Below are 27,940 nucleotides of genomic sequence, written 5' to 3'. Positions count from 1 at the left end.
TTCTGGTGTTTCGGTTATTATCTAAGGTAGGACTGACTAAAGTAGAAAGCTTTAGTTACCCAAATCGAAGGAAACTACAATACCTGGATGGGAGGAGTCCAAGCTTGGTTGTATATTTTTTTCAAAAAGATTGTTTTAAATCAAACACTCAAAGTCAACTTTATAAAACATGCTGCTCCTGAGGCCAGCCTGTATGGTTCCATTATTGTTGAAACAGCAACACTCTTCTGTTCTATACCATTTATGACACAGAAAATTCTGGGAAATGAAGAATAACCACAGAAACAAGGTCAAAATAAATATCACACAGTTCACGCAATTTACTTACAAGAGTCTGATTCTTAGGTTCCTTCTAAAGTCTATTTATCCTTGTTTTAGATACAATTCTATTAAGCTTTGTTGTTTGCTTTTCTAAGATAGGGAAGGTTAGGATCACCACATTGTGCCTTTAAAACAGTGCTACTGTCAGTTTTCAAAGGCTTTGCATTTTATTCTGTAAGGAAGAATAAAGAACCTTTGGGGGGGGGGGTGTGTGTGTGTGTGTGCACATGCCTGTGTATGTGGTTGGCGGCGGGGTAATTAGTTCTATCTATCCAGAGAAAAGTTCTTTAAAAAAATTAATGTCTCTTCTGGAATAAATTTAGTGATTAATTTTCAATATACGGAAAAATATTAACCAGTTGTTTTGTATTCAGCCCAGGGCACCGATTTGCTGTTGGTACTCTTCTCCTTTGCAAAAGAAAAAAAGAGTCTCATGAAGAATTTTGTAATCATGATCACTTCCAAAAATAATAGCCTTTGATGGCTTTAATAGGTTTTTGTTCAGGAGTTAATAGTGTTTAGAATCATTTCTATTTCTCTGATTTAATTTTTAAAGGCACTATTTTTATAGAGATGGAAGAATACCAATTCAGAAAGAATCACTGTGTAAATAATTCACATCATAAAAATATCCCTGTTAAAAGCTTAAGGGAGGCTCCTGTTTCTCCTCTGAAACTAAAGGCAATTCTAAATCAAGAGCAGCTCTAGATGCCCATTGGTTCTGAGTATAATGATTGCTAACATTCAAACATGTTAGAAAGCTGGGTGGCTGAATTAGACCTCAAATATCGCAGCGTGCAGAATTTTGACCTCGATCAACAAATGTGCAGCTAGTCCCGAAAGTCCCTTTAAAAATTCTCCTCCATTGCTCATCGTTTAAGGATCATGATTCATTTGATTTTTTAACAGATTTTCACTATTAAAAATGCAAATATTGACTATGAATAAAGCATTAATATCATTTAAATTTGTACCGTGCCTGGCCATATGAAATTAATCATCTAGACCACCTAATTCTTTGTCATCATATTATTTTCATAATAAATGTTACAATTCTTGTATCTTACTCTGAATACAAATACATGTACCCATGTAAAATAGAGCCATTCTTTTTTATATCTTCAACTTTTATTTTAGATTCAGAAGGCACATGTGCAGGTTTGTTACATGGGTATATTGCATGATGCTGAAGTTTGGGATGTGGATGATCCCATCATACTTATAGTGAGCATAGTACTCAACAATTAGTTTTCAACCCTCCCCCCTCTAGTTGTCTCTAGAGTTTATCGTTGCTATCTTTGTGTCCCTCAGTGCCCAATGTTTAGCTCTCACTTATAAGTAAAAACATGTGGTACTTGATTTTCTTTTTCTGCATTAATTCACATAGGATAATAGATTCCAGCTGCAAAGGACATGATTTTAATCTTTTTTATGCCTGTATAATATTCCATAGTAAATATGTATCACGTTTTCCTTATCCAATCCACCATTGATGGGCATCTAGGTTGATTACATGTCTTTGCTATTGTGAATAGTGCTACGATGAACATATGAGTGCACAGGTCTTTTTGGTAGAATGATTTCTTTTCTTTCAGATATATATCAGTAATGGGATTGCTGGGTCAAATGACCGTTCTTTTTTAAGTCCTTTGAGAAATCTCCAAACTGCTTTCCACAGGGGATGAACCAGTTTACGTTCCCACCAACAGTTTATAAGCATTCCCTTTTCTCCACAGACTCACCATCATCTGTTGTTTTTTGATTTTTAAATAAAAGCCAGTCTCATTGGTGTGAGTTGATCTCATTATGGTTTTGATTTGATAATTAGTGAAGATGAGCATTTTTTCATTTTTGTTGGCCACTTGTATATCTTCTTTTGAGAAGTGTCTGTTCACGTCTTTTGCCCACTTTTTAATAGGGTTATTTTTTATTTGTTGAATTCTTCAAGTTTCTTATAGATTCTGGATATTATCTTTGTTGAATGCATAGTATGTGAATATTTTCTCCCATTCTGTAGTTTGTCTGTTGACTCTATTGATAGTTTCTTTTGCTGTGCAAAGGCTCTTTAATTTTAATTGGGTCTCACTTGTCAATTTTATTTTTGTTTTTGTTGCAATTGCTTTTGAGGACTTAGTCATAAATGATTTATCAAAGCCAGTGACCAGAATGGTGTTTCCTAGGTTTTCTTCTAGAATTCTTATAGTTTGAGGTCTTACATGGAAATCTTTAAATCACCTTTAGTTAATTTTTGTATATGGTGAAAGGAAGGGATCCAGTTTTATTTTTCTACATATAGCTACCCAGCTATCCTAGCATTATTGACTGAATAAACAGTCCTTTTTCCATTGTTTATTTTTCTCAACTTTATCAAATATCAGATGGTTTTAGGTGTGCAGCTTTCTGTGTTCTTTATTTTCTCCATTTGTCTATGTGTCTGTTTGTGTACCAGTACCACGCTGTTTTGGTTACTGTAGCTTTATAGTGTATTCGGGTAATGTGATGTCTCTGGCTTTGGTCTATTAGGATTGCTTTGGCTAGTCTCTTTTTGTTTCATATGAATATTGGAATACTTTTTTCTAATTCTGTGAAAAATGGCATTGGTAGTCTGATAAGAGTGGCTGTTAATCTGTGGATTACTTTGGGTAGTATGGTCACTTTAGTGATATTGATTGTTCCAATTCAAAAGTATGGAATGTTTTCTCATTTTTCTTTGTCATCTATGAGTTCTTTCAGCAGTGCTTTGTAGTTCTCCTTGTAGGGATATTTCACTTCCCCAATAAGATGTATTTCTAGGTATTTCATTTTTTGTATGTGGCTATTGTAAGTGGGATTGCATTCTTAATTTGGCTCTCAGCTTGAATCTTACTGGTATGTAGAAATGCTACTGATTTCTGCACAATGATTTTGTATACTGAAACATTATTGAAGTCGTTTACTGGTTCCAGAAGCTTTTTTGGCAGAGTCTTTAGGGTTTTCTAGGTATAGAATTATATCATCAGCAAAGAGAGAGTTTAAGTTCTTTTTTGCCTGCTTGGATACCTTTTATTTCTTTTTCTTGACTGATTGCTCTGGCTAGGACTTCCAGTACTATGTTGAGTAGGAGTAGTGAGAGTGGGAATCTTTGTCTTGTTCCAGTTTACAAGGGGAATGCCTTTGGCTTTTGCCCACTCAGTATGATGTTGGCTGTGGGTATGTTATAGATGGATCTTATGACTTTGAGGTGTGTTCCTTCTATGCCTAATTGTTGAGGGTTTTTATCATGAAGAGATGCTGGATTTTTATCAAAGGCTTTTTCTGTGTCTATTGAGATGATCATATGGTTTTGTTTATAATTCTGTTTATGTGATGAATTACATTTATTGTTTTGTGTATGTTGATATGACCTCGCATCTCAAAAATGAAGCCTATTTGATCATAATGAATTAACTTTATGATGTGCTACTGGATTTGGTTGGCTAATATTTTGTTGAGGAATTGTGCATCTATGTTCATTGGGGATATTGGCCCGTAGTTTTCTTTTTTCATTGTATCCTTGCCAGGTTGTTATCAGGGTGGTGCTGCCTTCATAGAATGAGTTTAAAAGGAGTTCTTCCTTCTTGATTTTTTGGAATAGTTTCAGTAGAATTGGTATCAGCTCTTTTTTGTGTGTCTATTAGAATTTAGCTGTGAATCTCTCTGATCCAGGGCTTTTTTTGGTTGATATAGGCTTTTTATTAATGATTCAATTTTGGAACTCGATATTGGTCTGTTCAGTGTTGCAACTTCTTCCTGATTCAATCTTGGGAGGTTGTGTGTTTCCAGGAACTTATCCATCTCTTCTAGATTTTCTAGTTTGTGTGCATAGAGGTGTTCACAACATTCTCTGAGGATCTTTTGTATTTCGGAGGGATCAATTACCATATTTGTCATTTCTGATTGTGCTTATTTGGACCATCTCTCTTTTTATTCTTTGTTAATCTAGCTAGTGGTCTTTCCGTTTTGTGTACACTTTCAAAGAACCAATTTTTGGTTTTGTTGATTCTTTGTATGGAGTTTTGGGTCCCAACTCCCTGAACCATTTCTTAAAAGTCTTTAAGTCATGAACTCAGGCAAAACAAGATGCACCTGTATCCAAAAATTCGATTATAACTCAGTGTGAAGCTATTGAAACTTTGTTTTAATGAAAGAAAAATGTGAGGACTTTAGATCATAAGAGATGTTTTGTATACCTTAATATAAGAGCATGTCTTAATCATTTAAATTATGTATCACATTTATTCCTTCAATCAAAATTTACTAAGCACCCAAAGCTTAAGTGGAATACAAAAAAAAAAAAAAAAACCCAGAATAAAATATAACTAAAAGAAAAAGCTGGGAGGTGGGTCTCTTAGTGAGTAATGCCCATCATAGTGGTAGGTCCCTCTCCAAGACGTGGAGTCTGTAGTTTTTATTACTTTTATACCATCGGATAATTTGTGAATATTTTATGAAGTTGAGGATCAAATAGAATTGATTTTTTTTTTGCTTTGTTTATAATCGCGTTGATGTACTTTTTTGTTCTCTACTATTTCTGAGAAATGTGTTTTTTTTTAACCTTTGGAACATTTATTTTGGGACAGTTGACAACAATAGTGTCCCATGCCCCTGCATCATGGCAGCCCTCCCCTCACTGTGCACTTACGGACCTACTACTCAGAAGTGGCTCCGAGGTAAGGAAGCTGTGTGAATTTGTCCAGTAATTACGTTTCCTGTGACTTTGTTTCTCATGTGTGAAATGAGGATTCTATTATTTGCTTCAGGCTGTTGATTGGAGATTTAAAATAATTTGTACTGCATTTAGCACAAGGCCTGGCACAAGGTAAATGCCTTATAAATATTGCTTATTAGTAGGAGTACAGTTAACCCCTGAACTGCAGGGGTAAGGGGTGCTGGCCTCTGTGCAGTTGAAAATCCATGTACAACTTTTGACTCCCAGAAAGCTTAACTACTAATAGCTTACCATTGACAGAAGCCTTACTGATAATATAAACAGTCAATTAACACATATTTTGGATGTTATATGAATTATGTACTGTATTCTTATTTTAAAAAGTAGGCTAGAGAAAAGAAAATGTTATTAAGAATATCATAAGAAAGAGAATATGTATTTACTATTCATTAAGTGGAAGTGGGTCATCATGAAGGTCTTCCTCCTTGTAGACTTTATGTTGAGTTGGCTGAGGAGGAGAAGATGAGGATTAGTCTGGCTGTCTCAGGGGTGGCAGAGGTGAAAAGGGTGGAGAAGGTGGAAGGGGAGGCAGGAGAGGCAGGCACATTGATGTAACTTTTATTGAAAAAGAAAAACATGCCCAGGTGTGGTGGCTCACTGCTATAATCCCAGCACTTTGGGAGGCTGAGGAGGGCAGATCACCAGGTCAGGAGACCAAGACCATCCTGGCTAACATGGCAAAACCACATCGCTACTAAAAAAGATAGAAAAATTAGCTGGGCGTGGTGGTGCATGCCTATAATCCCAGCTACTTAGGAGGCTGAGGCAGACGAATCACTTGAACCAGGGAGTTGGAGGTTGCAGTGAGCCGAGATTGCACCACTGCACTCCAGCCTGGCAACAGAGCCAGACTCCATCTCCAAAAAAAAAAAGAAAAGAAAAGAAAAGAAAGGAAAAGAAAAACAAGTGTGTAACTGGACCTGTGCAGTTCAAGGCCATGTTTTCAAAGCGTCAGGTGTACTTTTTATGATAATAGGGCATGGGATCTGGCCTCAAGTAGTTCTCAATTAGTAAGGAAACCAGGCATGTGTGCAGTGAAATGGCAGCATTTGTACATTTAATGAAAATGAATCCAAACATATATGCCAAAGGAAAAAAACTTTGTTTTAAACTCTACCATTTCCCCTCCTTACCTTAAATTAGACTTTATAGTCTGTTCTCTGATACAGGAAAGTTATAAATGAAATACAGAGTAAAAAGAGAGTTAAGTTTTGACTTTGAAACTACAAGGACCTTGGTCTAGGTGACTTACATTCACTCCCTTTGCAGGGTAACTTGTTACTTTTCCAGTTAACGAGACAGAATACTTTTTTTAACTGCTAACAGTGGGTTCATCCATGGGATTTGCTGTGACCAACAGAATGAGACAGAAATTGCAGTGTGACAGTTCTAAACTGAGACCTTAAAAGGATCCTTTATTTCTATTTGGCCTCTTATGGTTTTGACATCTCATAAGAAGATCATGCTGAAGGAAACCAGAATATTTCACCCCAAAATATGACTAAAGTAAAGCAGCAGCCTCAAGGTGTCTTTGACTTTGCCCTCCACCCCTGTCTTTCAATCCTTTGTCTCTCTCCCAAAGCACAGGATAAGGCTATTCTCTGAAGTTCCCTTATCTACTCAGAAATAAGACCCCCAAAGAGGAATACAACTGCTTTCCATCCCCTCCCTGAAATCTCATTATCTACCAAGGAAAGAAGACTGAGCAATGCAATTACACCTGGATGGACTTTTTCCCAAGATGATGCCTGTTTCTGGAGCTCATACAAATTCCAAAGAGAATCAATTACAAGTTAATTTCTGTCTTCCAGGTCCATTCTTTTTTCCTAATAACCATTTGCTGCCCCTCAAAAACATTGTCTACATTCCCCATCTCTCCCCTTCCCTATAAGGAAGCGTATATAAATTTCTGTACCCCACTGGTCTATTGGGCAATCATTCCCCTGTGATTCTCCCACACTATGAACATTAAAATAATGTTGGCTTGTTTTATCCATGGTGAATCTGCCTTTTGTAGTTGAATTTTTAGTGAAATTCGAGAGGGTGAAGGGGAAGTTTTCCCTTGGCCCCTACAATGCCTGGCCCTCTGGTCTCAGGAGAAGGATGAGAGACATACGGAACAGAGCCACCACAGCCAAACCAGCCCAGCCTAGCCTAGAATAGCCTGTGCCAAGACAACCAGCAGAGTTGTGTGCCAACGAAGTGTTTAATGTTTGCCACCTTGGTTTATGTTCGCTTTGCAGTTTCAGTGTTAAAAAGCTAACCAATACAAAGAGTTCTAACTTGTTGATATATTAAAATTAATTTTTATTTTTAAAGATAGCTTTTACTTTTTCAAATCACTGGCTTTACTCTTACTACCCAATGTTTTCTTCTCATTTTCCCATTATATAACATACATGTTGGGCAAATTCCATAGCTGTTTTCTTCAGTCATATACTAAAAAACAAACAACAAAATAGTGTGGTGCTGGCATAAAGACAGTCATATAGACTAACAGAATAAAATACAGAGCCCAGAAATAAACTCTCACATATACCGACAAATAATTTTTCAATAAGGGCACCAAGACCACTTAATGGGAAAAGGAAAGTCTTTTCAACAAACAGTGTCGGGAAACTGAATATCCACATAAAAAAGAATGAAATTAAACTCTTACCTTATACCATAGGCACACATTAACTCAAAGTAGATCACAGACCTAAACATTAACAGCTAAAACTATAGAATTATTAGAAGAAAACATAACAGGAAAGATATTTATGATGCTGGACTTTGCAATGACTCCTTGAATATGACATCAAAAGCACAGACAACAAAAGACAAAAGAAATAAATTGGGCATCATCAAAACTAACGGCTTTTGTGCATCAAAGGACACTATCAACAGAGTAAAAAGACGATTTACAGAATGGGAGAAAATATTTGCAAGTCATGTATCTGATAGGTGATTAACATCTAGAATATATGAAGAACTCTTACAACTCAAAAACACCAACAAAATCCAACTTAAAAATGGACAAAGACTTGAATGGACATATTTCAAAAAAAAAAAAAAAACAAAAACCAAAATATAAATGGCCAATAAACACATGAAAAGATGCTCAACGTAATTTCCCTCATCATTAGAAAAATGCAAATCAAAACCACAATGAGATACCACTTTACACCCATTGGAACAGTCATTATAAAAACAAACAAAACAACAAGAGAAAACAAGAGGTGTTGATGAGGATGTGGAGAAAATGGAATCCTTGCGTATTTCTGGCAGGTACGTAAAATGATGCAGCCCTACTTGAAAGCGGAATGGTGGCTTTTCAAAAAAAAAAATAATAATAAACCTGGAATTACTATATAGTCCAGCAATTCCACTTATAGGTATGCTATCAAAAGAATTGAAACCGGGGACTCAAACTGATTTTGGTACACTCATGTTTCTAGCAGTGTTATTCATGATAACCAAAACATATAAACAATCCACGTATTCATCAAGTGGATAAACAAATGTGAAATATACATGCAATGGAACATTATTTCACCTTAAAAAGGAAGGAAATCCTGACACATATTACAACATAGGTGAACCTTGAAGACATTATGCTAAGTAAAATAAATCAGCCATGAAAGAACAAATACTGTATTATTCCAACTATATAAAGTACTTAGAGTAGTCACATTCATAGAGACAGAGAGCACAAGGGTGGTTGACAGACACTGGGGTAATGGGAAGTTAGTGTTTATTGGGTATTAAGTTTCAGTTTGGGAAGATAAAAAGGTTCTGGAGATAGATTGTGGTGATGGCTGCACAATGATGAGTGACTGTACTTAGGCCATTTAACTGTACACATAAAAATGGTTAAATGGTAAATTTTACGTATGTTTCATCAAAATAAAACAAACAAATAAAAACCTTACAAGCAAGCAAATTTATTTCAGACCATTTTACTCTTTTGAACCATCTAACTGAGCATTGATCCTCAGTCTGTCACTAAGTAAACCTCCAACTTAGGGTCCTGAATTGGAGGCAGGTGGGATGAAGAAGACAGGTTGTATCTGTTGTTGATTGTTTTTATTTTGGCTCTCCTCCTACCTTCTTCTAGTTCTAGCTTTCTAGAGTTAAAGTCTAGAGGAAGAGATTAGAGAGATATTACGGCTTATTTAACAAAACAATTCCACTGATTCTGGTGAAGATATACTTTCTGTCACGTTCTGGCTTGGTATAGTCTGACTGCTGCTGTAGCCTCAGCTGATATGTGGTTTCCATGTGTGGGATGCTCTGCCAGGATCTCTGCCTCTTACTTGGCTCACTCCCATTGAAACCCTGTGGCAAGACTGCTGATTCTGTAACTCAGCAAGTATCCAGGCAGGGAGGGAGATGCCAGCTTCCCTTTACTATAATTTACTACCTATAATTTACTTTAAAATACATCAGTATAGACCGTGGGATATAATGACCCGTGCATTGAGTTCATTCTTTTGGAAAAGTTAGTCCACGTTTAATCTAGTCTAATCAGAAATGCATAGTCCAATGAAGGATAGCTAGCATTTGAAGATTTCAATCAAATGAAATCTACAGATAGCTAAGACATGCATTTTAAATATCCCTGTCTAAATCTTTACTAGAGGACTTACTAACTAGAATTAGGTGTATGTGAAGAGTGAAGTGTGGAGTTTAAAATATGGGGGTGACTAAAAAGCCTGCCCTTGTATAAACAGGGTGAACCATAGTGAATCTGTCCACTCTTGCAACCTAACACATCTAGAGAAATACATTTAGTCCCTGGCATTCTACGCTCTCTCTTGCCCACCTCATCCCACAGTCTGAAGGATTCTGTTATCTGATTCAATTAGAAAATTAGTCGATCATGCTATCAGAACATGGTTGAAAACTTTCATGTGGCCAGTAGTCAAAGTACCTAATAGCCAGAGAGTACGAATTACCCGAGTTTATAGCAAAAGATTGAATGCTCCATTTTTGTGTCTGCTTGCTAAAAAATGTTTACATGAGTTGCAAAATTTGTTCCAGGCCATTAGTAGGTGCTCAATAATGTCTGCAGAATAAATAAATTGCATAGGAACCTAAAAGACCTTCTATTTCTCACTTGTGAAAGAAGAAATGAGGGCTGACTAGAAATTGAGCAATCAGGAAAATTTATTTATACGTGAGAATCTAATACACAGGGAAAACTGGATATGGATAGCTAGCCAAATGAATAATAGATAGATAAATGAGCTATTTCATTGCTTCCACGTCTGTTTATAATGGTTAAAGGGTTCATCTACCACCCTCTTTACATGCTTAACCTCTCCTTGGAGTCGGGAATAATGCACCCTCTTGTAGCCCATTCCAGGGGACACCAAGTGAAGTATCTCCATTGAGCCCAATTACACCCTCTTCCAAATAGGAGCCCTGTTACTTTAATGAAATCGTACAATCTCAGAGGAACAGCAGCTGCTTCTGCAGCTGTAATGCTGAGTAGAACCTTAAGTAAACAGCTAGAAAGGCCAGTGAACAATGAATTACAATAAACCAACTATAATTAGTAATAAAAGCCTTAAAATAACTGTACTCATGAGACAGTATTGGTCATCTCCTTGCTGTGTTCTGGAAATAATAGAATCATTTTTTTCACCCAGTATAACTACAATGGTAATTAAAAGCTGATTTAGGATCAAAGCAACCTCAAGGTTATAAATGTAAGTAGCTCTCTCTGAAAGTGTAAGTAGCTTGTTCATATTCACGTATTCACATTAAAAAAAAAATGGAAAGGGGCTTTCGGATTCTACTTTAGGAAAAAAAAAAAGCTGGGAAAAATCAGCTGATAAGTGAACCAAATCACTCAATTGATACAAAAGCAATTTTTATGCTTAAAACATTTTGAGGGAGAGAAGACATAAGTTGGCATGAGGGGGAAAAATCTGTTTATACAGTGTTTTCTCTCTGGAAAGGGAAATTTTAATTGCTAATATCCATGATATAAGATGTGAAAGAAATTGAACTAATAGTGAATAATATAAGCAAAAGTAGTTGAATGATACTTCCAACACTTTTTAGCAACAGGTAGGAACTTTCTGGGCCTAAACCAATTTCACCTGTTGCTGTGTGGTACAAATACATATTTATCACTGTGTTTTTCTCACTGTTTCATAACCATTTATTATTACAGATTTTAAAAATTGTTTACTTGATGAAATTAAAACATCTAGCTATAAGCACAAAACCACAGCAGAAAGAATGTATCAAAATCATTAAGGGCAATGTTAAAAAATGTATTAGATTTGGTGCTTTGGGATGAATATAATATTCTGTTAATAAGGAGTCTTCAAGGGAAACACATGATGTGATCCCATATCGTTGGTATTAGACATAATGAGCAAAATAAAAACAGACTTGCCTTCGTGGAGTTTACAGTCCACCTACAGAGACAGGCATTCATCAGTTAATGACACAGATACCTGTACAATCACTAAGTGTTTAAAAGAGGAAGTCCACAGGGCCATGAAAAGTGCAGGACAGAATTAGCTAGTCTTGGGAGGGTGGGGAGGTGGTCAGAGGACGAATCCCTGAAGAAGAGCTCTTTGGGACAGGAAGGATGACCACTAGGTGAAGGGACCCTGTGGAGGAGTGCAAGGGGAAAATGGCATGAGGGGGTGAGGGAGCAGAGTCAGTTTCACGTGTGCAAAAATGTTCTATGGCTAAAGGTGACATGGCACATAAGAGGAACTAACAAAAAGCCGTTTTTTTCTACAAGACAAATTTTGCAAATGTGTTTATTTGTTTCATTGTTAAGCAGGTGTCGTACATCTGACATGAGTATTTTCTCTTCCCTCTTTATGCTGCTGGCATCCTTTCATGAGTTGAGACACAGCCCCAGAATCTTTGTTTACTTAGCATTCCAGAGATTCACCAAGGCAAGCAGCTACCCCATGTGTGAACCCCATCATAAAGGGTAGGAATCCAAGTGATTATTAATCAGTATGTCCCCAGCATCCAACTTCCTTTCATGTGACAGGTCCTCAATAAACATGGAATAACACAAAGCATGAAGGAAGATCATGAGCAAGAACAGTAACGAGACAACGAGACTGTTGATTTATTCACTCATCTGTTAAAAAATATTATTGATCACCTACCAACTCCCAACCATTTTCTTTTCTGATTCGTAGGAATAGAGTCACAATGCAAACAGAAAAAATCTTTAATCTCATGGAGTTTACTAGCTAATGGTATCAAGAGGGACCATAATAAAGTAATTAAATCAATAAACAAAAAGAATATGTTGTGATAGATGCTATTACAAAGGCAATAAATGGGGTGATGACAGAATAACATACGCTACTAAAAAAGTCTTCCCTAATTATGAGCTATCTGAGCTGAGATATGAATGAAGGATGAAAACAAGTCCACTTTGGGAAGCACAGGTGAAGAGCAGACACACACAGACATGTCAGGTTGAGGAAGAGCTGGAATATTCCAGGAAGAGACAGAGACAGAGACTCATTCACGCTGTGCAGAGAGTGGTTAGCAAGCAAGAGAGCGGTAGGCTATGGGGATCAAGAATCAGGCATGAGTAGAATCATGCAGGTATGTCTAGGGCAAGGAAGATAGTCTAGACTTTCTTCTGAGACCATGGAAAAGTGAATGGCAGGTGTTAGGCTGCAGAGCAGGCAGCACCTCAGGGTGCATGTTTTACAGTTATCTTTCTGATTGTTGGGTGGAGAAGAACTGGATTTCAGAGAGCAAGCGTGATAGCACAAAGATATACCCAACACCAGTGATCACATGGTTTGTGGATAGGGAACCTATTTCTCTGTCTGGCTACAAAGAAAAACAGAAATAAAGCAGAACAAATATGTCAACCTATGAAGGTGAAAATAAAAACAGTTGACAGGAAATGATCATAGCATGACCATGTTATCTAACAGAATAAAATAATGAATGAACAAACGAGTGAAGAATGAGTGAGTGAAATAAACCCAGACATAAACTCAGGGATTTGTTTGTGCAAGGCCTATAAGCATTCATGAGTACACCAAAGAATAACTATCTATCTTAAACCAGGACCTTTTAATTTCAACTACAGTTTGTAACATGATCCTACCTCTAGTTCGCATTCCATTTGGCAAATATTTTCATGTAATATAGGCATACTGCTTCGAAAACAATATTTTTCTATTATCTAGCATCAAAACATTTTTATGCCTCAGATTAATTTTTTGCCTGAACTCCAGAGGAAACCCTTCTAATGATATTCTGATTGGTGTCAAGGAACACACTGTTTTAATTCATTCCAGCTGTGACAATTTGTGCTCATTTCTCTTCTCTCTGTGAAGGTGCACCTTCTGCTTGTGGCCACCTAATTCTTGACACTGGGTTTTCCACCATCATGATTTGACCTGGGTCCCTGGTTTCCCACCTTGGCCTTTTGACCTCTCCCATTTCCCACACTGAGGGTATATTCTCTTTGGCTTCTGACCTAAGCTCTTCTCATTAGCAGGCACTAATGAGCACTCCAGTGAAAGCAGAAAGGAGACCTCATCACACCTCTATCTCTCCTGGAACTTATGTGATGCCAGGCCTGACTTCCAGCCCAAAGAAAAGTGGGATCAAAATATGTTTACAGACTTATCATTATAAAAAGAAAGAAGTTTCTATTTTAGACTTATCTTACTGACTGAGCAAGGCTTCACAGTATTTGAGTCAAACAAATTTTTATCTTTTTTACTCTGTCCTATATAGAGTTCCTGGAACAACGTAAATATCCAACATATTTAGAGTATTTCAGACACTGCCACATGTTTTCCACATGTTTTCTGGTTCAATTTTTATAACGAACTCATCAGATGGATTCAATTTTTATTCCAATCTTAAAGGTTGGGAGACCACAATTTGAAGATGTTAAATAGCTTGCCAAGATTATATGGTTAGAAAAGTCAGGATTTATCTAAGGCCTCTGTTATCCCACAACCCTCACCTTTACCTACTATTAATAGCTGGAGTATCTTCCAAGAAAGTAAAACACTTATTCCTCTATGCTATATTTTGTACTTTATTCCTGGATTTAAAATAGATTAAATTCATGTCATAACAAGAAAACAGGATGTTTTAAGTGAAAAGGCTCTATGTATGAGTTGAAAACTTAATTATCATTATACCGGCATATCTAGCCAAAAAGATTTAAAATATTAACAACAACATTAATTTTCTCTGTGGATTATTTTGGGATTGACATAATATAAAATAGCAGGCCAGCCATTCAAATTCTGCAACCAATTCTTAAGACTTGTCTAAAACCCACATTATACCTTAATATAGTCAACTGAATTTTAGTATCATGGATAACTTTTCTCACTCCTACATGAATTATTTTTCTTTCTGTCTCTAAACAGGAGGGGAAAATGTGTATTAACAAACTAGATGTTGTAAAATTTGCAGAATATTGAAAATTTTGCTTTAAGGCTAGAAAACTCAGTTTATTTAACAATTCAAAACTGTCTTCCTAGGTGGGCTTCACAATTGCAATGAAAGGTTAGGAACATGAGACTGCCTTCCCCAGGAAGCACACTCTTCTTAGCATACCGATCAGAACGTTTTCCTCTTTGTCTTCAATAGATCAATAATATTGAGGCTGCTAAAGTATATGTCCAACTGAGGACTCCATTTCAGAATTCACTCCTGAAATTTTTTCCGACACAGCAGCTGTTATTATCTGCAACTCATCAATTTCTTACCTCCTCTGACCATAGCTTATATGTATCTAACATCAAGAGTTCTTATCCTAACTCTTTTACATTATAGCAGTTTCCTTTGGGATTATATTTCGGAAAGTAAAATGCTCTTTGGGAGCTATTTAATTTTTCCTCGGCTTGTTCTTTTTCCTGCCCATCCACCTTGCCCCCTTAAAATCCCACAGACTTGTCATTTTTTAAGTTGAAGTATCAGCTTTATCATAAAGTTTATCCTCTGTAGGCATGAACAAGCGAAACCAGAATGAAAGGAAAGAACTGAAACACCAAGAAAACACACACACACACACAGCTATAAATCTGTAGAAAGCATACATACGTACAAACAACCCATTTTGTGTTAAAAAAGAGAAAATCTCATTAAATCCTCACAAAAAAACGCAGAAATGTCTAATGCTACAGGTTTAAAAGCTAGATATTCTCAAGCATTTATTAAAAAGAAAATACTAATAAAATAATACATTAGTTGTAGGAGTTTTTAGAGTTTCAGAGTGCTGTTACATATATTATCTTGCTGCCTTTTTGGAGCTTGAACAAATCTAATGCAATGTGTAATTTGCCTCGGTACCATGGCACGTTTCTATTTTATAAAAGAAAACTGTAAATAAGGTTAGATGTCCAAAAAAAGCAAAATAAACTGCTTACTAAATAGAGAGAAGGCATCCATGAAGATGGCAAGGACAGTCAAGTTTCAAGAAAGCACATAATTAACTATGGCTTGGAAGTTTTCCAAAATCTCATTCACCAACTGGCTAACACTTAGGCTGAAACATGCTGGGTGACAGGAGGAACTCTAAGGGTGAAAGCTACCAGCTCTGAAACAGAGCCTCATTAGAACACATCAGGGCTCCCTCCACGATGGCCCTTCCTGATCCAGGGCAATAGATGCAACGAAGCAAAAGGGGACCTCGACATGGGCTCATCTGACAGCGTAGCCAAGTCATGATGATGGCTTAGATTGAAAATCAAAGAAAAAGATCACACTAGTAAAAATTGCGAACACACAAAATTGAAACTCGACAGGGTCATAGATGGTAGATTTTGTATCTATGTCTGTTCATGGATATTGATATAGTTTTTTAAAATGTTTTCCGTTATCATTTCTTTATTCAGTCATTTAAGTAACTTTCCTTAAGCAGCTGTACATCAGACAATGGGGGGTTAAAAAAATAAATACGAGAACAAGACACTATCTTATCAGCAAGCTCCTGGACTAGAGATGAAACTGATGAGTTAGGAGAATTATGGTAAGTGGTAAGTTGAGAGTCTAATGAGGGACCCGGGTAACTAACTTAGCCTGGGAGGAGAGAGAAGCAGCTGTTTGTATTTTGATAAATACATGCATTTTTTTCATGTATATGAGTAGCAAGAAAGGTTACAATTCTGACTAAGAACAAGTAAAATAACAAATGAAGCTACTGCCGATTTGCATATTCACTTAGAAACAAGAATTCAAATACTTTGATTGGGTGAACACAGTAGTGACTCTTTAGTTTTATGACACACGTGCTGTCATTCCTGGGGATTACCTACAGAAGAGCTTCAACAGGGGGCTGCTCTCTAAACACCATGCAGAGCCGTCTGGATGTCTTCGTTGAATCTAGAAGAGAGGAAAAGCACCAGCTAAAGCTATCAGCTTATGACACAAAGGTAGCACTGAGAGTAAGTGATAGGAAATATCCACACCACAAAGATCTGCCCACCGAACACAGAGAATGCCAAGGACATAGGTGGATTAGTGGGTTTATCTCAGAAGTGACAGGTTTCTGCATTTCAGAAGCATCATGCTGGAGTGGGTGATAGAAGAGCTTTATATGAATAAAACCAAGATCCTCATTCACTGGAAAACCTTGGATTTCTTTTTTGATCTAAACCCAGTTTGGAAATCCTAGATTAACCCGATAGAGTCAGTTTTTCTTCTGTTTCAGTTGCTGCTTCCATGAGGATTTGAGCAAATTCTGAAATGCAACGCCTGTCACTATAACCATTAACAAACATGATATGGAAGTAAAGAGAAAACACTTTTTTTTAAAAAACAACTTCTGCTTTTAATAGTTTTGCTTTCTTCCCAAAGGTCACACAAGCTCTTTGTCTGTCTCTCTGTTGAGTGGCTATATTCATTTCATTTCATCCTTTAGAGAGATAATCAGAAGTCATTATTTGTCTTAGGTTTGGACTTAATTCAATTCACTGAAAAGAAATGCAAAGGGCAAACGTTGTGAAAGCTGCAAAACAGGACACCTTACTCTGACTCAACTATCTCATGAGTAAGTCTTTCTGTTGTGTTCAATCTTACATGAGAATCTTAAGAGAATTTACAACATGCCACCATAACATGCTTGTGAATTTCTTTTAATGCTGGTAGCACAAGTTCAACACAATAACCACAAGAAAATTACATTTAGGCCTTCTCTAAGCATAAACTTGAGAATGAAGGTGACAAGGCAAATATTTAGGACTATACACAAGTGTAGAGACACCTGATGATTTTATCAGGTCCCTGAATTGCTTTGGGACTTTTGTCTGAGTTCTGACAGGCAATCAGATGAAAACTGTCAATTGTGATAATTGGAAAATACCTATTTAGCAAAATCTGATTTTGGAGCTCTAAAATATTTCTAACTCTACCTGCATTAGAGTTTCCGGAACTACAATCACAAGAGAAACACAGTGGAAATGGAAAAGCAGATGTTTTGGCCTCTATTTCCAAGGTAACTGTACTAACGGCTAATTTTTAATGAATATTAGCTCTAAAGAGCTTTGCTTCTTGGGCCTAGCTTTTCAAACAGGAAGCTAAAACCCTCTGCAGAACTTTGTTTTGATGAGCATGATAGTTCCCTTTGCTTCTGAAAAGAAAACAACAATAATTAAGCACTTAAAGCTTCTGCAGATGAGCCTATTTTTTCTCCTTCTTAAAAAAATCATCAGACTCTTTGTAAACAGGACCTAATTAATATAACTAGTTTCATCATAATTATCAACCCTGTAAGACAAATTTTGTATCCATGATGTACAATCTGCACAGAATTCCCTAAGTTGTAACTATGGAGAAAATTACTGGTCACCAGAGTTTACCAAATGGCACTGTAAAGAAATACTAAACCCATTAGAATAGCAGGTTTCATTTACCAGAAGATATTAAAATCCTGTCAATGTGATTTCCATCATGAAGGTTTTCACTGAAATAATAAAAAATGAATGAAGGAAATCAAATGTAGTCATCTAGTTAAATATTCATTTTCCAATCTTTAGAGAGCTGTTTATGATGCTTTGAACACCTGGCCTTTACTAGAGCATTGCCTGATTTTAAACCTGTTCTCTTACCATAGCAAATTCCAGGAAGGCCACCAGTTAATCCCATAATTATGAAAAAGCCAAAATAATGAAGTGTCCTTCTTCCGAATCCAGGAGTAATGGAACAAACCTTTGATTCTAGTAAAAAAAAAAAAAAAACCTGGAGAATTCTTTCAGTGCCTGGGCCAGAGGCAAGTAAAGCTCCAATGGTTCAACATTTAAGGAGACACTCGCTCAGACATGTGGATCCTCCATGTTCATGAAGCTGAGAGAAAGGGCCTCCTTACATTTTGCCCCATAGGCACCTCATTTACTTCATTCTAGTCCTAGCCCTGAGTCCTCTGGCATTTGTGGTAATCATATCTCATTGCAGTTTTATTGATAACCATGAAAACAACAAAAATTTAAAATTTTTTTTCCCATGTTTGATAGAATTATAATACTGTATGTTTTCTACAATTGCAACTTAAATATGAACATGCATTTTGGTAAATTTAAGAGAAAGTAAATGCAAAATCCTCAGATAGGGATAGGAGGTAAGAAATCAGGTAAGGTGAGGTAAAGGAGAAGCTTCCTAGGTTATTTCCTAACCTTATCCCCCTTTCACACACCCAGGAGGTGCCCTGGTGAGTGGTGCAGTCATTGGGAAATATCAAATATTGTGCTAGGAAAGAAACAAGTGAAACAGGGAAACAAGGAAAGAAACAAGTGAAAGAAAAATAAATAAAAACACAGAATTTTTAAGACAAGGAATGCAATCAACAAGGCACATGCCTCAGTGAAACAAAACAATCAAAATGCCGAGATATAAACTGGAAAGAAAAAGGACATGTCAACTAGGATTTCAGTTCTGAAATCAAATCTGAGCCCTGTCCTATATGTGAACTTTTGAAGCAAGTTAATTTCCATGAAAGTTAGTTTCCTCAACTATGAATTAAGAATGACAGAACCGTAAGAGCAAAATCATAGCAATAATAGTTCTATTGAGGTAGAACTGTACCTATATGCCAGGTACTTTGAACAAGTAATAGCTCAGTATTATGATTACAGCTCTGGGAGATAGGCGTTTTTCCTATTTTACCAAAAAGAAAATGCAGATGATAACAACATGCATTAAATTATTTTATGTATACATTATTGTCTATATATTTTCATCAACATAACATAATGCTTTAAATCATAATGTACTATGTCATCAGAATAATACTTATACACACACACACATACATTAATACATACCATAATCATAACAGTGCATTAAATTGAATATATAAAGCACCTTGCAAGGCAGAAAGTTGAGGAAGCTCAAGGAAGAGTGGTCATTATTATGGTAAATTTATTTACTGAATGTTATTTTAATATAAATAAAAATGTTTTAAATATTTTCTTTGGATTAATTTATTAGTTATCTTTTTCGCTATTCCATCAATGTGGAAAGAAGCAGCAAAAGAGGAGTCCATAAGCATCGTCACCAATCTCCCTCAAAAGGCATGACTAGATTTTGGGCTTTGAAAGTCCGAGTGAATCCATTAATACTTAGGAAAAGGGCACATTGCTGGGCACAGTGGCTCACGCCTGTAATCCCAGCACTTTGGAAGGCAGAGGTGGGTGGATTGCCTGAGCTCAGGAGTTTGGGACCAGCCTGAGCAACACGGTGAAACCCCACCTCTACTAAAATACAAAAAATTAGCCTGGCATGGTGGCATGCACCTGTAGTCCCAGCTACTCAGGAGGCTGAGGCAGGAGAATTGCTTGAACCTGGGAGGTGGAGGTTGCAGTGAGCCCAGATCGCACCACTGCACTCCAGCATGAGTGACAGAGCAAGACTCCATCGCCAAAAAAAAGGGTACATCATCAGGGTGTTAGGTACAAAGGGCTAGGGGAGAGAAATTGGAGGTTGGAGGCCATGGATTTTCATAATAATACAAATGAAATGCTAAGAAGCTTAGTGTGGCAGGAGGAGCTGTCACACTCATAAAGCCAAACTGCCCACTCCTGCCCGTGGCCAGTCTGGGTTTCAGGGGCAGAGCTGGGAAACAGACCTAGGAGTTAAGATACCTGAGCTAGACAACTGTCTTTGTTGGAACCAACAGGAGTTTGTGAGTCAACAAATAGAAACAAAGACCCCAACTGCTGTTCGCAGTTGTACAACATAGATATCTTAGCCTTCAGGTAATACTTTTGTATTAGAGGAGCTTCAGATTTCAGCTCTAAGTGCACAGCTAGATACTGCTTAGAAATGCTTTTCCTTCATTTTCTTTTTGCCTTCCATTTAGCTTTGTTAAACAAAATATGATAATTTATCTACCCAAAAGAAAACCTTATAGACACAAAGTCTGTTTTCTATACAGAGGCCTGGAACACTGAGAAATTTATGAAAGAATAAAAAGGACATGGTTTGAAATAGGAATTATTATTGCTGAGCAATTTCAACTTGCCATCTCCTTCCAGTAATAGGTTGGAGGAAACCCATCACCATTTACTGCGGTGCCTCACATCAGGAAGCAGGATGTCAAGGGAAGCTTGTTGATTAAAAATTAGATATCTATATTTTTCATTAGCAATCACTTCAGAAAACAACGAACATATCTAAAGCCAAAATGTCAGAGCAAATATAAGATTACCCCATTCCCATTCTTAGTACATAGGTAATTATTGTATCAGAACATTCAAAAGCTGAAGTCTAAATTAAATAACCCAACAGCCTCTTAAAGGGTCATGGAGATTTGCCTTTGAAGGCAGTGGATCTCAGAATTGAAGCTCCCAGCTCCTTGAGTAGAAGATGTAACTTTTTGTTGTTCTATGTAATCAGAATGCACTTGGGTTAGTAGCACATGTGACACCTAAACTTCACCAACCACAGCTGAGAAGGCAGATGGATATGAGGAAAATAAGGGAGGAAGTCCCATGAAACCTGAAGTCTCCTGACTCAAAGGATCTGGGTGGAGAAAGAGGGACTGTTGGTGTAGGTATTTTGGTAGCAGGGATGTCAGTGAACAGGCTGCCTTTGCGCTTTAAGACACAACATTATCTTACTTGGGAAAGGAACAGGAGAGGACAGATTTGGGATATATTTTGGAGAACCAATCAGTGTCACTTTAGAAATCACTGTAGCCTTAGGACTTTCACAATCACCCTAACTATATGGAAACCCAAACCCCAGCCAACTCTATCACATTACCCTGATTCTATTTTCTTCATAGCCTTTATCAATTATAGAAACAACTTGTTTACTTCTTCATTGTTTGCCTCTCGAAATAGAATGTAAGCTCTTAGACAAGAGAGTTCGGGGTTTTCCACTCTTTTATCTCTAGCACCATAGAACTGTGCTTGGCACCATTAACAATAAGCAAAACAGAGAAATAATATCAAAATAATTGTGCCTTAAATGTTATGCCATATTTAAGAAAGAGTTTGTGAGAATACATTGTTAAATATGTACATATTGGTAAGTATTTTAATATAATGCACATAAAAAGTATATAAAATATTTACATATAATTTGAATAATAATAAAATAAAAACCCATGTGGCTACAACCATCTTAAGAAGGGACCGTTGCTGTTATCTTAAAAGCTGTCTTCCACAAATTTAGGCCCAGCCCACGCAAAGGACATAGATTCCTATCTCCAAGTATTTTCCTTTCCTTGCTTTCTCATGATTAACTAGATTTGTGCAAGGGAAATAGCATTAAACAATGGGGTATACTGGCTGGAGCTATGGTCCCATCCATAAAACTTTTCGTGATACACATTCTTTCCATAAATATTTATGCATTATATGCATTTACTAATGTTCAATATATTTTATTTTTATTTTTATTTTTTTCTTTTATTATTATTATTATTATACTTTAGGTTTTATGGTACATGTGCGCAATGTGCAGGTAAGTTACATATGTATACATGTGCCATGCTGGTGCGCTGCACCCACCAACTCGTCATCTAGCATTAGGTATATCTCCCAATGCTATCCCTCCCCCCTCCCCCCACCCCACAACAGTCCCCAGAGTGTGATGTTCCCCTTCCTGTGTCCATGTGTTCTCATTGTTCAATTCCCACCTATGAGTGAGAATATGCGGTGTTTGGTTTTTTGTTCTTGCGATAGTTTACTGAGAATGATGATTTCCAATTTCATCCATGTCCCTACAAAGGACGTGAACTCATCATTTTTTATGGCTGCATAGTATTCCATGGTGTATATGTGCCACATTTTCTTAATCCAGTCTATCATTGTTGGACATTTGGGTTGGTTCCAAGTCTTTGCTATTGTGAATAATGCTGCAATAAACATACGTGTGCATGTGTCTTCATAGCAGCATGATTTATAGTCCTTTGGGTATATACCCAGTAATGGGATGGCTGGGTCGAATGGAATTTCTAGTTCTAGATCCCTGAGGAATCGCCACACTGACTTCCACAAGGGTTGAACTAGTTTACAGTCCCACCAACAGTGTAAAAGTGTTCCTATTTCTCCACATCCTCTCCAGCACCTGTTGTTTCCTGACTTTTTAATGATTGCCATTCTAACTGGTGTGAGATGGTCTCTCATTGTGGTTTTGATTTGCATTTCTCTGATGGCCAGTGATGGTGAGCATTTTTTCATGTGTTTTTTGGCTGCATAAATGTCTTCTTTTGAGAAGTGTCTGTTCATGTCCTTCGCCCACTTTTTGATGGGGTTGTTTGTTTTTTTCTTGTAAATTTGTTGGAGTTCATTGTAGATTCTGGATATTAGCCCTTTGTCAGATGAGTAGGTTGCAAAAATTTTCTCCCATTTTGTAGGTTGCCTGTTCACTCTGATGGTAGTTTCTTTTGCTGTGCAGAAGCTCTTGAGTTTAATTAGATCCCATTTGTCAATTTTGGCTTTTGTTGCCATTGCTTTTGGTGTTTTAGACATGAAGTCCTTGCCCATGCCTATGTCCTGAATGGTAATGCCTAGGTTTTCTTCTAGGGTTTTTATGGTTTTAGGTCTAACATTTAAGTCTTTAATCCATCTTGAATTGATTTTTGTATAAGGTGTAAGGAAGGGATCCAGTTTCAGCTTTCTACATATGGCTAGCCAGTTTTCCCAGCACCATTTATTAAATAGGGAATCCTTTCCCCATTTCTTGTTTTTGTCAGGTTTGTCAAAGATCAGATACTTGTAGATATGTGGCATTATTTCTGACGGCTCTGTTCTGTTCCATTGATCTATATCTCTGTTTTGGTACCAGTACCATGCTGTTTTGGTTACTGTAGCCTTGTAGTATAGTTTGAAGTCAGGTAGTGTGATGCCTCCAGCTTTGTTCTTTTGGCTTAGGATTGACTTGGCGATGCGGGCTCTTTTTTGGTTCCATATGAACTTTAAAGTAGTTTTTTCCAATTCTGTGAAGAAAGTCATTGGTAGCTTGATGGGGATGGCATTGAATCTGTAAATTACCTTGGGAAGGATGGCCATTTTCATGATATTGATTCTTCCTACCCATGAGCATGGAATGTTCTTCCATTTGTTTGTATCCTCTTTTATTTCCTTGAGCAGTGGTTTGTAGTTCTCCTTGAAGAGGTCTTTCACATCCCTTGTAAGTTGGATTCCTAGGTATTTTATTCTCTTTGAAGCAATTGTGAATGGGAGTTCACTCATGATTTGGCTCTCTGTTTGTCTGTTATTGATGTATAAGAATGCTTGTGATTTTTGTACGTTGATTTTGTATCCTGAGACTTTGCTGAAGTTGCTTATCAGCTTAAGGAGATTTTGGGCTGAGACAATGGGGTTTTCTAGATATACTATCATGTCATCTGCAAACAGGGACAATTTGACTTCCTCTTTTCCTAATTGAATACCCTTGATTTCCTTCTCCTGCCTAATTGCCCTGGCCAGAACTTCCAACACTATGTTGAATAGAAGTGGTGAGAGAGGGCATCCCTGTCTTGTGCCAGTTTTCAAAGGGAATGCTTCCAGTTTTTGCCCATTCAGTATGATATTGGCTGTGGGTTTGTCATAAATAGCTCTTATTATTTTGAGATACGTCCCATCAATTCCTAATTTATTGAGAGTTTTTAGCATGAAGGGTTGTTGAATTTTGTCAAAGGCCTTTTCTGCATCTATTGAGATAATCATGTGGTTTTTGTCTTTCGTTCTGTTTATATGCTGGATTACATTTATTGATTTGTGTATATTGAACCAGCCTTGCATCCCAGGGATGAAGCCCACTTGATCATGGTGGATAAGCTTTTTGATGTGCTGCTGGATTCTGTTTGCCAGTATTTTATTGAGGATTTTTGCATCAATGTTCATCAAGGATATTGGTCTAAAATTCTCTTTTTTGGTTGTGTCTCTGCCAGGCTTTGGTATCAGGATGATGCTGGCCTCATAAAATGAGTTAGGGAGGATTCCCTCTTTTTCTATTGATTGGAATAGTTTCAGAAGGAATGGTACCAGCTCCTCCTTGTACCTCTGGTAGAATTCGGCTGTGAATCCATCTGGACCTGGACTTTTTTTGGTTGGTAAGCTATTGATTATTGCCACAATTTCAGCTCCTGTTACTGGTCTATTCAGAGATTCAACTTCTTCCTGGTTTAGTCTTGGGAGGGTGTATGTGTTGAGGAATTTATCCATTTCTTCTAGATTTTCTAGTTTATTTGCATAGAGGTGTTTGTAATATTCTCTGATGGTAGTTTGTATTTCTGTGGGATCGGTGGTGATATCCCCTTTATCATTTTTTATTGCATCTATTTGATTCTTCTCTCTTTTTTTCTTTATTAATCTTGCTAGTGGTCTATCAATTTTGTTGATCCTTTCAAAAAACCAGCTCCCGGATTCATTTATTTTTTGAAGGGTTTTTTGTGTCTCTATTTCCTTCAGTTCTGCTCTGATTTTAGTTATTTCTTGCCTTCTGCTAGCTTTTGAATGTGTTTGCTCTTGCTTTTCTAGTTCTTTTAATTGTGATGTTAGGGTGTCAATTTTGGATCTTTCCTGCTTTCTCTTGTGGGCATTTAGTGCTATAAATTTCCCTCTACACACTGCTTTGAATGCATCCCAGAGATTCTGGTATGTTGTGTCTTGGTTCTCATTGGTTTCAAAGAACATCTTTATTTCTGCCTTCATTTCGTTATGTACCCAGTAGTCATTCAGGAGCAGGTTGTTCAGTTTCCACGTAGTTGAGCGGTTTTGAGTGAGATTCTTAATCCTGAGTTCTAGCTTGATTGCACTGTGATCTGAGAGACAGTTTGTTACAATTTCTGTTCTTTTACATTTATTGAGGAGAGCTTTACTTCCAAGTATATGGTCAATTTTGGAATAGGTGTGGTGTGGTGCTGAAAAAAATGTATATTCTGTTGATTTGGGGTGGAGAGTTCTGTAGATGTCTATTAGGTCTGCTTGGTGCAGAGCTGAGTTCAATTCCTGGGTATCCTTGTTGACTTTCTGTCTCGTTGATCTGTCTAATGTTGATAGTGGGGTGTTAAAGTCTCCCATTATTAATGTGTGGGAGTCTAAGTCTCTTTGTAGGTCACTCAGGACTTGCTTTATGAATCTGGGTGCTCCTGTATTGGGTGCATATATATTTAGGATAGTTAGCTCTTCTTGTTGAATTAATCCCTTTACCATTATGTAATGGCCTTCTTTGTCTCTTTGGATCTTTGTTGGTTTAAAGTCTGTTTTATCAGAGACTAGGATTGCAACCCCTGCCTTTTTTTGTTTTCCATTTGCTTGGTAGATCTTCCTCCATCCTTTTATTTTGAGCCTATGTGTGTCTCTGCACGTGAGATGGGTTTCCTGGATACAGCACACTGATGGGTCTTGAGTCTTTATCCAGTTTGCCAGTCTGTGTCTTTTAATTGGAGCATTTAGTCCATTTACATTTAAAGTTAATATTGTTATGTGTGAATTTGATCCTGTCATTATGATGTTAGCTGGATATTTTGCTCGTTAGTTGATGCAGTCTCTTCCTAGTCTCCATGTTCTTTACATTTCGGTATGATTTTGCAGTGGCTGGTACCGGTTGTGCCTTTCCATGTTTAGCGCTTCCTTCAGGAGCTCTTTTAGGGCAGGCCTGGTGGTGACAAAATCTCTCAGCATTTGCTTGTCTGTAAAGTATTTTATTTCTCCTTCACTTATGAAGCTTAGTTTGGCAGGATATGAAATTCTGGGTTGAAAATTCTTTTCTTTAAGAATGTTGAATATTGGCCCCCACTCTCTTCTGGCTTGTAGGGTTTCTGCCGAGAGATCCGCTGTTAGTCTGATGGGCTTCCCTTTGATGGTAACCCGACCTTTCTCTCTGGCTGCCCTTAACATTTTTTCCTTCATTTCAACTTTGGTGAATCTGACAATTCTGTGTGTTGGAGTTGCTCTTCTCGAGGAGTATCTTTGTGGCGTTCTCTGTATTTCCTGAATCTGAATGTTGGCCTGCCTTGCTAGATTGGGGAAGTTCTCCTGGATAATATCCTGCAGAGTGTTTTCCAACTTGTTTCCATTCTCCCCGTCACTTTCAGGTACACCAATCAGACGTAGATTTGGTCTTTTCACATAGTCCCACATTTCTTGGAGGCTTTGCTCGTTTCTTTTTATTCTTTTTTCTCTAAACTTCCCTTCTCGCTTCATTTCATTCATTTCATCTTCCAGGGCTGATACCCTTTCTTCCATTTGATCGCATCGGCTCCTGAGGCTTCTGCATTCTTCACGTAGTTCTCGAGCCTTGGTTTTCAGCTCCATCAGCTCCTTTAAGCACTTCTCTGTATTGGTTATTCTAGTTATACATTCTTCTAAATTTTTTTCAAAGTTTTCAACTTCTTTGCCTTTGGTTTGAATATCCTCCCGTAGCTCGGAGGAATTTGATCGTCTGAAGCCTTCTTCTCTCAGCTCGTCAAAGTCATTCTCCGTCCAGCTTTGATCCACTGCTGGTGAGGAACTGCGTTCCTTTGGAGGAGGAGAGGTACTCTGGTTTTTAGAGTTTCCAGTTTTTCTGCTCTGTTTTTTCCCCATCTTTGTGGTTTTATCTACTTTTGGTCTTTGATGATGGTGATGTACAGATGGGTTTTTGGTGTGGATGTCCTTTCTGTTAGTTTTCCTTCTAACAGACAGAACCCTCAGCTGCAGGTCTGTTGGAGTACCTGGCTGGCCGTGTGAGGTGTCAGTCTGCCCCTGCTGGGGGGTGCCTCCCAGTTAGGCTGCTCGGGGGTCAGGGGTCAGGGACCCACTTGAGGAGGCAGTCAGCCCGTTCTCAGATCTCCAGCTGCGTGCTGGGAGAACCACTGCTCTCCTCACAGCTGTCAGACAGGGACATTTAAGCCTGCAGAGGTTACTGCTGTCTTTTTGTTTGTCTGTGTCCTGCCCCCAGAGGTGGAGCCTACAGAGGCAGGCAGGCCTCCTTGAGCTGTGGTGGGCTCCACCCAGTTCAAGCTTCCAGGCTGCTTTGTTTACCTAAGCGAGCCTGGGCAATGGCGGGCGCCCCTCCCCCAGCCTCGCTGCCGACTTGCTGTTTGATCTCAGACTGCTGTGCTAGCAATCAGCGAGACTCCGTGGGCATAGGACCCTCTGAGCCAGGTGCGGGCTATACTCTCCTGGGGCACCGTTTCCTAAGCCCGTCGGAAAAGCACAGTATTCGGGTGGGAGTGGCCCGATTTTCCAGGTGCCGTCTGTCACCCCTGGAAGGGGAACTCCCTGACCCCTTGCGCTTCCCGAGTGAGGCAATGCCTCGCCCCTGCTTCGGCTGGCGCACGGTGCGCTCACCCACTGACCTGCGCCCACTGTCTGGCACTCCCTAGTGAGATGAACACGGTACCTCAGATGGAAATGCAGAAATCACCCGTCTTCTGCGTCGCTCGTGCTGGGAGCTGTAGACCGGAGCTGTTCCTAT

At 37.9% G+C, this 27,940-nt stretch overlaps 1 long non-coding RNA gene across 1 annotated transcript; it reads right to left on the bottom strand.

The window, feature by feature from the left end:
• Nucleotides 1-200: 200 nt before the first annotated feature.
• Nucleotides 201-27,940, bottom strand: LOC134739619 (uncharacterized). The gene is made up of 3 exons (XR_010126458.1): nt 27,866-27,940; nt 16,348-16,414; nt 201-258 (listed from the first exon to the last, which is right to left on the bottom strand). It is a non-coding gene; the product is annotated as an uncharacterized LOC134739619 (long non-coding RNA).

The sequence above is a fragment of the Pongo pygmaeus genome, chromosome 4 (genome assembly GCF_028885625.2).
Source record: "Pongo pygmaeus isolate AG05252 chromosome 4, NHGRI_mPonPyg2-v2.0_pri, whole genome shotgun sequence".
NCBI lineage: Eukaryota > Metazoa > Chordata > Mammalia > Primates > Hominidae > Pongo > Pongo pygmaeus.
This window is presented reverse-complemented; position numbering and strand designations above follow the sequence as displayed.